Source organism: Stegodyphus dumicola, chromosome X2 (genome assembly GCF_044657685.1).
Source record: "Stegodyphus dumicola isolate Sdum_Otavi_A_Nest chromosome X2, ASM4465768v1".
Lineage (NCBI taxonomy): Eukaryota > Metazoa > Arthropoda > Arachnida > Araneae > Eresidae > Stegodyphus > Stegodyphus dumicola.
The window spans coordinates 9,691,096-9,705,234 of NC_140781.1; the positions used below are offsets into that span (position 1 = coordinate 9,691,096).

At 34.5% G+C, this 14,139-nt stretch overlaps 1 long non-coding RNA gene across 1 annotated transcript in view; it reads right to left on the reverse strand.

The window, feature by feature from the left end:
* Positions 1-2,319: 2,319 nt before the first annotated feature.
* The window catches only part of LOC146992682 (uncharacterized), a 92,843-nt gene continuing 81,023 nt past the window's right edge, over positions 2,320-14,139 (reverse strand). Inside the window, exon 3 of the long non-coding RNA XR_015038895.1 lies at positions 2,320-3,125. This is a non-coding gene — a long non-coding RNA (uncharacterized LOC146992682). The remainder of the gene's footprint in view (positions 3,126-14,139) is intronic.

Below are 14,139 nucleotides of genomic sequence, written 5' to 3' on the forward strand. Positions count from 1 at the left end.
AGTTTCAAAAAGGGCTAAAGTTCTACACTGAGCATCACTTCACAGAATTTGTGCTGGAGAAGAATCTGATATTTTGGTATAAAACCTGTGCCTTCTCTTGATATCATACACAATACAGAAAATGGACAAAGTCTGTGAATTTGCGTATTCTTTTCTGAACCCTTTATAAAATGAAAAAAATTATTTTTGTATTTATTAGATCAATTTACACTTATTACATTTATTAGATGTATTTTACTATAGATCTTTTCAAGGAATGGAAATGTATAATGATGTGTATTTCCGTTCTTTATTGAAGAGTCAAACATTAATATCAAGATTGGTTTATAGGTAGTGAATGTAACCAATAAAATGATCAGGAAACTCAATTTGATGGAATAAATATAATAGAGGTCATTATGGTGCAATTTAGAAGAAACTTTTCCTGGCTTGATAACGAGTGTGTATACTCCAGGGATATAGTAACTGAAAATAATAACTGAAAGAGGTGGTCTGAATAAGTGAAATCAATGGTCGTAAATATGTTTATTTACCTAGAACAGTAATTCTCAGCTTTTTTCAACATGCACTCTTTTCATTATCATCTCCTTCCCCTTCTTTCTGATACTTGAAAAATACATATACACTTTTAATTAAATTTAGATTGTTGGCGCTCAGAAGGGAAGTGGTTAGTAACTCTGACTGCAGTACCAAAAGGCCCCGTGTTCGAATTTCTGTGAAAGCATGGATGCAAGTTGCTTTCCCTTTTATAGGAGAAAACGGTGGTTACCTATTAGGTGCCTCCATAATAAAAATGCCCGCCGATTCTTGTCTTAGTAGTGTCCAAATCCTAAAATGGCTAATGCCCGCCATTAAGAAAAATAGATTATTTTTAATACGTTTTATAAATTAAAAAAGGAAAAGTATAGGAAATATTGATATATGTCAAAACTTGAATAAAAGTAAGTTTTTATAATCATAAGCTTAATACTATTGTTTAACAAGTAAATAAAAAACTGCCTCATCCCTCCCGAAACTAGAGAAACTCTAGTTGTGAGCCTCTGATCTGGATTGTAAGCCTCTAAGAAACTGATTGGTGCAAAGGACTAATCAATTTCGTAGTAGTTCCATTTTATGAAATGCGAATAGTTTAATAATTCCACTTAGATAATCCCTTAGAGGCCGTTAGTATCAGAGGAGATAACATAGTTAAACGCCAATATTTGGATTGGGATTCGAGTCTAGGTGAACGAGCTGGCTGTATGAATGTTTCGTGGTTTTCACCATCTGCGACGCAAATGCAAGCCAGTTCCTTTAAAATGTCTTCCACAAAAGTATTCCTACCTTTCTCGGATACGCTTGTTGAGTTTCCATAATAAAATTTACAATACAATTTCTTAGTTTCTTGTTTTGACGATATATCATAGTTAATTTTTCGATGTGAAAAGGGAATAGTTATGTTTCCTTTAGAAAGCACTCTTTTTCCTAGGGTTAGGTAACCCTTGAGTACTTTGCAGTAGTCGACTAAACTCTAAACTAATGAAACAAAAATAGCTTCAGAAAAAAGCACTCCCTCCGAAAGCAGGTAACTTTAAAATGAATTGTCGAAATTACTTAACAACCTCCTTATATTTGCATCCAAGACTTATATCTTCCTTTTGAGGGTAGCGGGAGAGCGGAAAAATCCTATAACTCTTCTATAATTCTCAGCACGTGCTGCATTCATTAAAATAAAACAGTTATAAATTATAGAAATAGTAGTCAACGCTTCCCTGCTTCTACTGTGGTCTGAATTGGTTTATATATAAATGAAATCGACTTGACAAGTAAAACCAAGTTTCTTAAAAGTAGCTATTTTCGAAATAATTGATTGCCTACTTAATTAACCTTTTGTGGCACAGTGTGTTCGGTCTGGAAAAACCTAATGTGTAACGTGTATACGAGCCAGTTTCCCTTAGAAAGTCCTCCACGAAGGCATCCCTTCTCTTAGGCAGATAGCCCTCGATGCTTTGCTATAATCACACACACACTGGACACACCTAAAAATTTATTTCTGTACGCACAGAAAAATTGAATGAAAAAGGATTTATAGGTTACTCTGAACCTTCTTTATTTATAGTAGATGGCAGCTCAACACAAACCGGTCCATATATTTTAGCCGTGTTTTGTTTTTTAAGACCCTCATTTTTCAAAGAAATCTTCCAAATTTTTTTAGGGTATAAAAGGAATTGTTTGAAAAGAAATTTTATGTTATTTTTTTGGCTGTTTGCTAATCTCCTTATTCTATATTAGTTTTAAATTTTTACCTTGAAATTTTGCCTAAAATCAAACGGCGCACCCTAGTTGTGCCCAGACCGGGCTCACCGACAATCTAGGACAACTGAGAGTTTGTATTCTTTGTTTCTCCGCATCTCATCGGTCATTCATTGACAATAATGCTCGTTTCAGCACTCTTTTCGAAGCTCTATTCAATCAGTGTGCCCATTTTGGGCACACCCACAGAATTAAAAGATAAGTGCTATCTTCACAAAATTTTACTTGTGTACTCCTCTAGGCCTAATTAGACTACCTACTTTTTTTTTTTTTTTTTTTTTTTTTTTTTTTTTTTTAATCAAAAATCCAACTTTAAAAGGTAGCGTGCTGGAAAGAGTTAAAACTATTTTGAGTGAAATTGAAATATTTAGTACGATTTATCCATGTGACATGCAGTTTGTTTTCAACTCAGGACAAATCCATGGTGCCCAGCGCAAAGGATGCCAAAGGAATTTAAGACTGCGTTCAAAATATTAATAATTTCTTTTCTTTTTATTTAGCTTTCCACTTAGACATTTGAGAGATTTGAGAAAAGGAAACAGTTCATACTTCTGCTAAAATGCTGCCGTGGATGGTATGATGGTTGTCAGAGGCTGATTATTAGTCTAAGATCAAGAGAACGAGCTCAACTGTTCTGTGAAACTTGAATGTATACGTATGTTTGTGTTCCCTTTTTGCGGGTGCAGTAACGGTCCCTATGTGGTGCACCTGCACAGCATTCTTGCTGATGACGGTATTAGACCGTTCAATGAACAATGACGAACAATTTCAGGTGATCCTTCCGATGCAGTTCGGCTTCATTTTTTTCTCAAATCAGCTTTCAACAAACTTTCCTTAAAGAGAAAAAAAAATTAAATAAAACGAGTAAGTGGAAAGTTTGATAACAACTGAGCAACATAATGAAAGCGCGCTTCCTGGTTATATTACTAATATTGAAATAAGCAAGAACTTTACACTTTTATGCCAATGTTGTTTTACACAGATATAATATGTAAAAATACTAATTAAACTCAAATTGTAAAAATTATTATACATTTTTCATTCCATATGTCTAGGTTCTACATTATTTAATGTTAAACAAGCTTTTAAAATCAATAACTTGTATTTGATTAAGAATAGAAAATGTTAAAAGAAACTTGATTATTAATAAGTTAATATAGTCTCACTTTAACAACTTTCTTTTTATTTTGTTTTGACATTATGCTCATTTGAATGATTCATGCTTATTACAATTCTAAGAAAATATAATTTTATGATATGAACGTATAAAATATTGTTCCTTTTCCCGTTTATAAAATGAAATGTTTTTATAAAAAAAAAAGTATGTTTTCTTTTGCTGTTTTGTTTTCCTTTTGTTGACTGCCGTGCCGAAGATCCCACGTTGGAATCCAGGAGAGAGCATAGATGCCTGTAAATGTATAGTGTTTGTGCGACATGGGGGCACTCTAAATATGCGAAGAGCCGAAAGTACTCTCGAGAGGTTGCGGTAAGTAAAAAGAGGTGAGATAGCCTCGGACTCCCCGGGGGTCTCCATCAGAATTGGGGGCGGAGCTGAGCTAAATTGCACTGTCACCTGTAAGGTGCTCAAGGCCAACGACAGACCTAATCTTGCGCTCAATGCCACGAGGAATTTCGTGAGCTTAGGCTGACTAGAGGTCAGACAAATGAGCATTAGTCAACAAAACCAGCCAGTCCTGAATGAAACCAAACGTTATATATTTGTATACAGTGCTCTATCTGACACTGTTCATAATGTTTAAGTATTGCATACAAGGCCGGATTTTTAACTTTGCTAGTCATATGCACACCCACAGTACTCTGCATACTGTTAAAATTTATATTTTATAAATTCCATCCATACACATTACTTAATTTGCACCTAAAAATTTGCTGTTATAAATGTCAATTTTCATTCTTATTCCAATTTCCATTCCTGTTTCTAATTTCAATCTAATTTTTAGTGATAAATTCATAAAACTTCATAGCTAGAGGAGTCTCATTTATGGTACAAAAATTTTCTTGATTCTGAATAATAGTTTTCTCTTTCTCTTTCAAAACATGACTCGGTCTATAACTCGGGCCGGGAATATTGACAGAAATAAGTATTGAATACTTCTAGTAAAAAATTCATTCAGTGATTTATCAACTTGAATTCTCAAAAGCCAGCTAAATGAATAAAGTGTTACTCCCCTTTAGCGAGCTAATTTATTCTTTGGGCAAGAAGTGTCTCGCTTTCACTGGTTGATGAATGCCTAGATCGGACGGCAGATACGCGTCACAATAGGTTCTTTAAGAAACTACTCTACAACAAGGGACATCTAATATTCTGTGGATTCGAATTTCCCTTGCCAATAGAGGATTTCTTTGTAGAGGTGCGAGCTTCGAAGACTTTTATGAACTTTTTGGTTTCTTTTTCAATTTTACTTTCAGAATCCTCGTTTTAAATCTTGAAATACAGATTCATCTTCTTCTAGCCACAGGATATAGAACTTTGAAAATATAAACCAAATTTTGTTCTTTAAATGTATTATTAAAAACAAAAACATTTATATTGAGTGAGTGGATGCAGAAGCTGCTATTCACCATCTTCTAGGGCGCCCTACTAAAAGGCAGTCTTAAATTTGCTTCTGAAGTACAAATGCTGTGCTAGAGACCTGTAAAAACAATGAAAGACAAGTAAATGTTAATATATAGAACTCTTGTTTTCACGTTTAATTTTAAATACTTCTAGGTATGAAAAACAAAAATTTTATTCCAGTTATTATTATTTATCAGTAAAACACTTTACTCTCCGACAAAATTTTAAAATCTGCTTTAACTGCTATGTTTGGTAGAATGGTACAGCAAATTATTAGACAAGGCATTAAAACTGGAGAGCACTGAGTTACCTTTCAACAAAACTCGAAAAAAATAGGTAAATAAAAGTTCAGTATGTTCAGTATGAATACTAAATAGTCTAAAAGATATTTTGCCTATTTTTAACATTTTCTTTCCAGGATGAGACCAGTATAATCTTCCAAGTTCTAGTTAATAAACTTATGCGACTCTACTTTAAAGGAAGTATCAGAAATTGCTTCAAAAGAAATCAAGAAATCACTTTTGCTGAGCTTCTACTAGAATTGCACTTTTACTCAGGAAGATCGGAAACTTGAAGAGTATTTCATATATCTGTAAAATATGATATCGTTAGCGCGACCCAAATCTGGTTTATACCCTTTACCACTTTTAGAATTAATTTATCTAGTCTAAAAAGAAAGGTAAGTAAGGCGGAGGAACTTTTATACCCAGGATCATTTTTCCATTTTCCCCAGGATCTTTTTCATTATATATATATATATATATATATATATATATATATATATGAGTTGCGAAACTAACACTGGATGGTATTAAAACAGCTACTTAAAATGCGTAATGGTGGAACAAAATAAGCTACATAAAAGCACATTCTGAAGATTCCCACTGAACGTTTTTCTATTGCCTCATCACAAATCACAAATTATGAATTACAAAACTAAAAATAACCCTAACAGATGAACATCCTATAGCAAGCTTACCTCATTAACGAACATTCTTAACAATCAGATTCTGAATTCCCGGATATACGAAGCAGCAGACTAGACAGCTTGGTCCCCTAAAAGTGCACTAGTAGTGACACGATTATACTATTTAAATGGTGTTAAAAACTTCTGTAATTTATGAAGTATGAAATGCTTCCTCCAGTATAACTAGAGATATATTCTGCCATGTTTATCAACCCATTATCTTATTATTTTTATCTTTACACTTATTTCTGCGTTCGTAGGCTCCCATTATGATGCAAATAAGTCAACGAATATAGGTGCAGAATCCTTGAAGTTAATGGTGAGCTTTTGCCACTGACATTCTCCATCCTATTTACGCCCAGCACTTAGATTTACTCGGATCAGCTTTAGCCTAGCTAGCGCATTTACTCGGGTGATTAAAGGTCCTGAACTAAAGCTAACGGTAGGACTTTGCCAAGTGAATTGCATACTTTAATATCTTAGGTTTTACTTTGACATTTCTGTTATGTTAAATCTCGCGAGAAGCAGTGATTTATTTCATACTTCATGAGCTATGTAGTTTGTTAACTTCTACTAAAAAAGTTGTATTTTAAGCCTTTTCTGAGCTCGTAGTTATTTATCCGGAAGATTAAGGTGGGTTCGTAGTTATTTATCTGGAAGACAAGACCTAATTTTCTATACGGATTTAGAATTTAGCTTTGAAGTATATTGGATTTGCATAAGGTAGAAGTAAAACGTACCTAAAGCCTAAACGCCTCTGCCACACGATACTGAAATAACACAACATATGATACAGCTGATATGGTTCGGGCTGTTTTTTTTTTTTTTTTGAAGAAAATTCGACCGATAACTTTTATAACTCGAGATCTATCTGCCAAGGGAGGCAGGATGACTACAGGAAAAAACTGTCTCACTTAAAAAGCCTTGTTAACACCCATGTGAGAACAGATTCGCTAACTTTGCTATCATCGTACAGCAATATCCTCCCAACCAGGAAGGGTTTCTCAAAACTGCTGATTTCAATACCCAAATGTGGCTGCTACTTTACACCTGGATTTATGTATTTTTAATACACTGCCAAATTTCTTGGGCATATTTCAAGATTCATGTACATGTGCTTTATTTAAGATGTTACGAAACATATTCTAGGCAGTATATATAGACCTTGCCTGTCAGAGGTTTTCAAACGTGTGACTGTTGATATGCTATCAAAGACAGAAACAAAAGTCTACGCTTTTATGTGTTCGAGATTAGTCACGGAGGAGGACGTGTTTAACTTTCCAAGCATTAGTGCTTAAGTGAGAATCTAATGGAAAGTTTCTATCAACCAACACCTCCTGATTTTTTTAGGAGTAGAATTCAACAGTTTTTATACATTTGTATACAAGTACAATATTAGTGTAGAAACAATTTCAGTTCCTCAAAACGTCCAGATGAGAAATTAAAATAGTAAAAATAACATTTTACGTCATATTTAACTTAATCCTAAATTTTATACTGAATTTAATATGGGAACAGCCTAAATTCTGCAACTCAGAAATACTAAGAACAAATGATTGTAATATATTCCTCTACAGAATAAGAAATAGCTTATCTGAAATGAAGTTCAGTAACGTTTCATAGCTGGATTATGGGAGTTGCATACCCTTCATGGTAAAAAATATATCCGAAATCAAAATTTAAAACACAGTTCTGGAGCATACATCGTAATTTATTCATGTATGCGGATCGGGCATTTGTACAAAATTGTCATCAGATTTTACGAGCTATACGGGGGCACCTTTAGCGAACTATCTAAGACATGGAGCGCGTGCGTGGCGAAGTCTATCACGATAGTCTGACAAACTGAAAATTCATACAAACTGAGACTTATGGGGAGAGATTCTTATCCCTCAATCCATTATTTGTTATCAGAACTAATCTCGGGTTATTAAGAGGCATGAAACTGGAGTTCCGGTTCTCAGACCGAAGGCTGCCAACTCGATCGCATCGATATGCAAATTTGGCAATGATTTCTCCGAGAGATCTCGTTTTCATATTCCACGGCAAATTCCCGCTCTTCTGAAATGAGCATCTGAAGATTCATTTCTCCCCGACTCGTGCCTATTTCCGATAAGCGGGGCAGATCTCCATATAAAAACTCATCAAATAAAGGCCACATCATATGGGTGATCGGTAAGAGACAACTCATGGTGTGGGGTATGGATTTCCTTTGCAACAGAAATGATACCTCAATAAGCACCAGAATCGAAAGGTACTAGAACTTGTTTTTATCAATGTTCCAACTTATAAACCGAGAGAGGAAATTAAGCCCATAACTTCAGGCAGTGCGTCAGAAAAAGGTTGCTTAAGTTTTCGAAAGTAACTGCCATTTAAGTTATTTTCCATCATAATAAAGGTATTTATTATGAAGCGTTGAAGACGTCTGTGGGTTTCTGAACTTTAAATGAATGCTCTTAGTTCTCGAGGAAATAATTTAAGAAAACGATTATAGCAGTAGATTTCATTAAATCCAGCCTTTTCTATGAACTGTCTTTCTAAATTCGTAACTATCCTCTGTCTTTAGTTTTTGGTTATTTATTGAGAAAAGATTTTATAACATTTAATTACACTCAAAATTTCTAAGAAGAAAATGCCTGAGGAATTTTTTAAAATTTTTATTATCCAAACATGTTTCAGCTTCACAATGTTGAGCAAAAGCTTTGCATTTTTCATTGTCTATTTTTCTTAGATTTGAAAGAAATCTTTACTTTAAAAAGACTCTTTTCAGATAAAATCTTTTTTAGGCTTTGAGAAGTTTTATCGGGAACTTCAAATTTTGTTAAACGACTACAACGATTTTATATCCACCATAAGTCCAATTTCAAGCATAATTACGCTAATGATAACATGCCAATACAAAAGTCAGTTCATTAAATTTTAAATTCTGTTCCACTCTTACAAAATGTTTTACGACACCTCATTGGACGCCCCCTTTTCTTGCTTGATTCTCCGTCTTCCTAAATTTATTATTTTTATATTTTCGGGAGCAGATCCAGCAATGTCGCGGAGGGGAGAGGGTATGACGCGTTATATCGATGTGGTTGGGACGCGATACGATCTGGCAATGACGACCATCAACGGAAACTTAACGGGCCAAGAACCTTGCGGTCAGCCGCTCGATAATGGAAAAATGAATTGCATCTTTGCCCGAAATAATATTTCCACGAGGAATCGCTTTTATCGGAAGGTCTGTGGAGGGGGAACCGAAAAATGTCCTACTCGGCCGTTTGTGGTCAATCGAAAGGAATCGTAAATTTTATCCACTGATACTTGCGGATTTCGATTTTATTTATTTATATCCTTCAATGCTCGGCTGTTGCGGTGGGATGTATTCATATCAAGACGATGAATCCAACCATTTGGGTGCTGCAAGACCGATATGCATCTCAAGATATTTGAGCAAAAGTGAGCTGTTGTGTAAATTTCAGGAAAGCCTGGTTTGGTACTTTCTATGGAATAATAAAGTTAGAGGTATATGGAAAAAATCACTCAGATGGAAATCTTTCTTGATCTTTTTACGTCTTTTTTAATATATTTCTTAGACGACTTTTAAAAGAGAAAAAAAAACAGCCAGTCACAATTACCTTTCTATGCCAAATATTGTACTTTCTTATCAAAATGTTTCTCATCATTAGTATTAGCCTCTTATTAGAAAATGTTTTCCTTAAAAAATCATTTACTAATACCTATTAGATTGTATCAAATGACTTTTGGTTAATAATGGCAACGCACGCAACCGTCATCTTTCCTGAGAGTAAGGATGTCTTTACGTAGGGCTTTTGAAGGCAAGTCTTATCCCGTGCTCAAGTTATATACTGATAAATGCATTAGACTCGCATGCAAGCAGTCCATAAACGGCTAGGTATCTAACGAAGTTCAAGTTACAAGTGTTGCATTGCATTTTAGAGACATTAGGTTATTCTGAGGCCGGACCTCTGGAATACCGGACCAACGTGCTGACCACCACACCCCGAAGGCTCGCTAGGAAGGCGGGAGAAATACCTTATATACTCCCCCCTTTAAAGGGCGACCAAGGTTTTTAGGAGACCCAATCGCCAAATCCTGGGTGTGGAGAGTCATCATCCACAACCCTTTTAATTCGGGCGCCACTGTAGAGACATTAGGTTAATTGGAAAAGACGGAGAGATGAAAAAATTAGCAATTACCTTCGCCGGGAATCCAACCACAGACCTCTGGAATACCAGCCCAACGTGCAGAACCACTACACTACGTAGGTACGCTAGGAAAGCGGGAGATATACTTTATTCAGTTCCAGGTGTCCTCCATGACTCTGAATATATTGATGCGATTTAGTATGAGTGTTATGTGTTCAAATCTTTAAATTTGAATTAATAAAGAAATTCGGCAGTTTTTAAAGAGGTACTTGTCTGCTTATCTCAAAGAATTTAAATATATTTTGCTTCTGTAATTCAAATAAGAAGAGTAACTGCAGGCAATGAACAAATAATCCCTAAATTCTAAGCTTAGGTTAAGTATATATTCTGTAATCAATGTAAAGTCCGTTTCGAATAATATTTGACTGAAAGTTAGATGACAACTGTAAATCTAAGCACTACGGCAAAAGAAAGGCAATCAATCATTTTCATAATTCTTATCAAATGTGTAAAAAATTGAAAATTAAGTAGATTTAAGTTGTCAGAAAGAAAATTAAACTTAATAAAATTTCAAAAATCCAGAGAGATTTTACATCACAAAATTCAAATATTTGAGCTGTTTTCTTGTGAACGGTTTATATAGATTCTACTGAAAAAGCGTCTGCCAGGCAGATGGGTGCTCAGACATTTTAAAACTTTTGAATACTAGTTAGCAGTTTGTTAACTTAGTCTCATTAATAACATTCACTAAGTGTGTTTAAATTAACGTATATTAAAAAGTACAATTTCAAATAACTACAGCCTTATATTAGATATTTATTTAAATTCCAAAAAGCCGTTTGAAAGATTTTCATAGAAACTCGCACTTAAACTGCCTGCCTTTTTTTGATCGGATAAAACATCGGTTGAGACTACCGTAGAGCTTTCCATCAAGATTTAAGAAGCGAGAATCATGGTGGCCTAATCTCTCGAAATAAAGACATTGTTCAGGCTGCATAAAGGCAACTAAATTCTTTTTCCTGAAATTGTCAAAGAAAAAAGTGGGTCTCAAAAAGCATTGATAATTTCTTTTCTTCCCGACTTATTTATTGGGACTATCGAAGCGGAAGAATCTCTGTCTCGGGCCGTCATCCTGTAAGGTGATCTCTTTGCTGCGCTATAGATAGATAATGCGAGGCGTGGAGAGTGTGCCGGAAAACATTTTCTTCCAACATCACTCGAAGCCAAACGAGCCATTGAAATCCTCATTATCATTGGAAGCGAAGAGAAGAGCCTTTCGATAAAACGGCGCCGTTTAACGCTAACGGGGAGTGAAGAGACGATCGTAATTAGCTCCCTTTTCGGAGGATCAAGAGTAGAAGAGTCAAATAAAATAAACCAAAAAATAAAGCGCGACAATTTGCTTATCAAACACACTTTTCCTCTTCGTAACTCCTTACGCAATCTTATTCTGTCCTTTATATTTCGTTTCCTGAGAGCCTCCCTTTTTTTTCCTGTTGCCTAGGCGAGAGTTGAAGTTTGATGGATGTCTTTGAAATCCCGTTCCAATCAGAGGAGCTCTAAGATAATGATAAATGGCACACGAAAGCAGACTAACTCTTTTCGATCCAGATTCCCTACCATAATTAGAGAGAAATATATCAGATAACTTTATCAAAAGACCCCTTTCTTATCTGTGGATTCATTTTTGGGCTAAATATTCAGAGCCCTTAGTTCCAATCGACAATCACAAACAGAGCACTTTTAGGAACAGATCTGCCTCGAAAGATTTGTTATTTCTATTTCTCTTAACTATTTTCTCGGAGATTAAAGACTACAACACGCTTAGGTGGCCTCAGATTCCTCAAATTAGATACTCATTTGATAACTCTACAATATTGGTTAGGTGCACGGAAACACAAAGCTTCCTTTACAATCACGAATAAATGATCGAAGTTTCATGACGTAATATTTACATGAAATTACACGATTCATGCTGTTTTGCGTAACTAGTTTATTTTTCCTGCCTTCGATTTCAATGTTAACGTTTATTTTTATTTAGCGAATTGATCAAACATGTATTTACTTATTCATGAATTATTTTTTAAGAAGTTTTATAAACAAAATCTTTATTACAGAAAGATGCATACAGCTAGCAGGTAAGAGGAAGTTATATCTCTTTTATTTTAGTGATAAAGCAACATACATGATTTTTAAAAATTACCGAAGAGCATTTGTATATGTAATATTATGAAAGTAAATTTAACTTTCAGTTAATAAGGTCAACTCAAGTAAGAACTTCAGATGTTCCGTTTCACAAATTTTCGTAATGATCAAGATTTAAATTGCTTCTTTTATTTAAGAGCTTCCGGTTTTGGTTGTTTCAGTCTCGCCAGAGGAAACTATATTACATAATATCAGAGGAAGCTATATTATATAATATATTTCTGTCATAGGAAGCAATATTATATAATATTAATATATTCTAAAAAATGTTAACAAGATTTATAAATACATTTTTTTATTATTTGCCCAAAGCATTCATCTTAATTTTTAAAACGAAGTAATGCGAATCGAAATTCAAAAGCAGATTTCCATATTTTAAAATATAAAATAATCTTTAAACTTTTCATTTGGGAATATCTTTTGAAGCAAAAATTTTTGTTACATGAAGTATATCAAAGAATCTACTTGAAGATATTTTAGTCTAAAGGTTATAGAGACATTAGGATTTTTTTTTTGGAAGCAGGACATGTGAAAACTGTTCAACGCCTTCACCGGGTTTCGAACCACGGACCTCTGGAATAGGCGCCCAGCGTGCTGACCATTGCACTACTAAGGCCTGCTAAGAAGGCGGGAGAAATACCTTATATACTCCGTTTTAAAGGGCGTTTAAAGGGGTTTTAAAGTTTTTAGAGGACCTAGTCTCCAAATCCTTGGTGTGGAGAATCATCATCCACCTCCCCTTTTAGTTCGGCGCCACTGTAGAGTCATTAGGTTATTTTTAAAGCGGGTGTGATGAAGAATGAGTATAGCATTCCCCGGGAATTAAACCGCGGACCTCTGGAATCAGCCAAAATTAAATCTGAAACAAATGCAATGACTGACTAGAGAAATAAAGGAGCTGCAACTGCGCTAGCGGGTTACATTTTTACGTAGCATATAGTAATGGGGAAATAATCAATGTAAAGTATATTAAATTAAAAAGTATGGAGAATGAGTTATACCAAACTGGACACCAAACTTATAATATTTTGTAGAAGTAACAGAGCAAACATTTTCATTCCACTTTTCAAACATTTCGTTAACAATTTATTTTTCTGTATATCTGAACACTGTCATTTTTCTGTGCAACAGTAGTCGAAAACAAAATACATAAAGTTAAGAAAATAAATATTTCGTTTTATATTTTTTGAAAACTTTCAGCTAAAGCAAGATCCAGGCTTTCGAAATGCAGACAATTTTGCAGTATGGTACATTGAAAATGACAAAATTTACTTACATTCTTTGGTCCAAGTCGTTTTGCTTGCTATTAAACATTTTTGTTTCGGTATGGTTTATTGGCAAGAAAGATCATCTATGCTTCCGGAATAAATTTGTGTTTCAGCTATGAATTTTGAAACTAAACGAATTTTCTTTCCTGTCTGAAGCAATTAAAATTAAGAATTTGTTAGTTGTCTACACAGAAGAAACGAAACACCAAAGCTCTGAGATTTGCTTGCTGGTTGACAGTGCGAATGCTTGTAGTTAGCATGGAATGAGTATCAAATATAAAAATAGTTGAAGATGAGCAGTACATTGGCGTTGGTCTTACAGACTTGGACCAAAAAATGTAAGTTACTTACATTCTTTGGTCCAAGTCGTTTTGCTTGCTATTAAACATTTTTGTTTCGGTATGGTTTATTGGCAAGAAAGATCATCTATGCTTCCGGAAGAAATTTGTATTTCAGCTATGAATTTTGAAACTAAACGAATTTTCTTTCCTGTCTGAAGCAATTAAAATTAAGAATTTTTTAGTTGTCTACACAGAAGAAACGAAACACCAAAGCTCTGAGATTTGCTTGCTGGTTGACAGTGCGAATGCTTGTAGTTAGCATGGAATGAGTATCAAATATAAAAATAGTTGAAGATGAGCAGTACATTGGCGTTGGTCTTACAGACTTGGA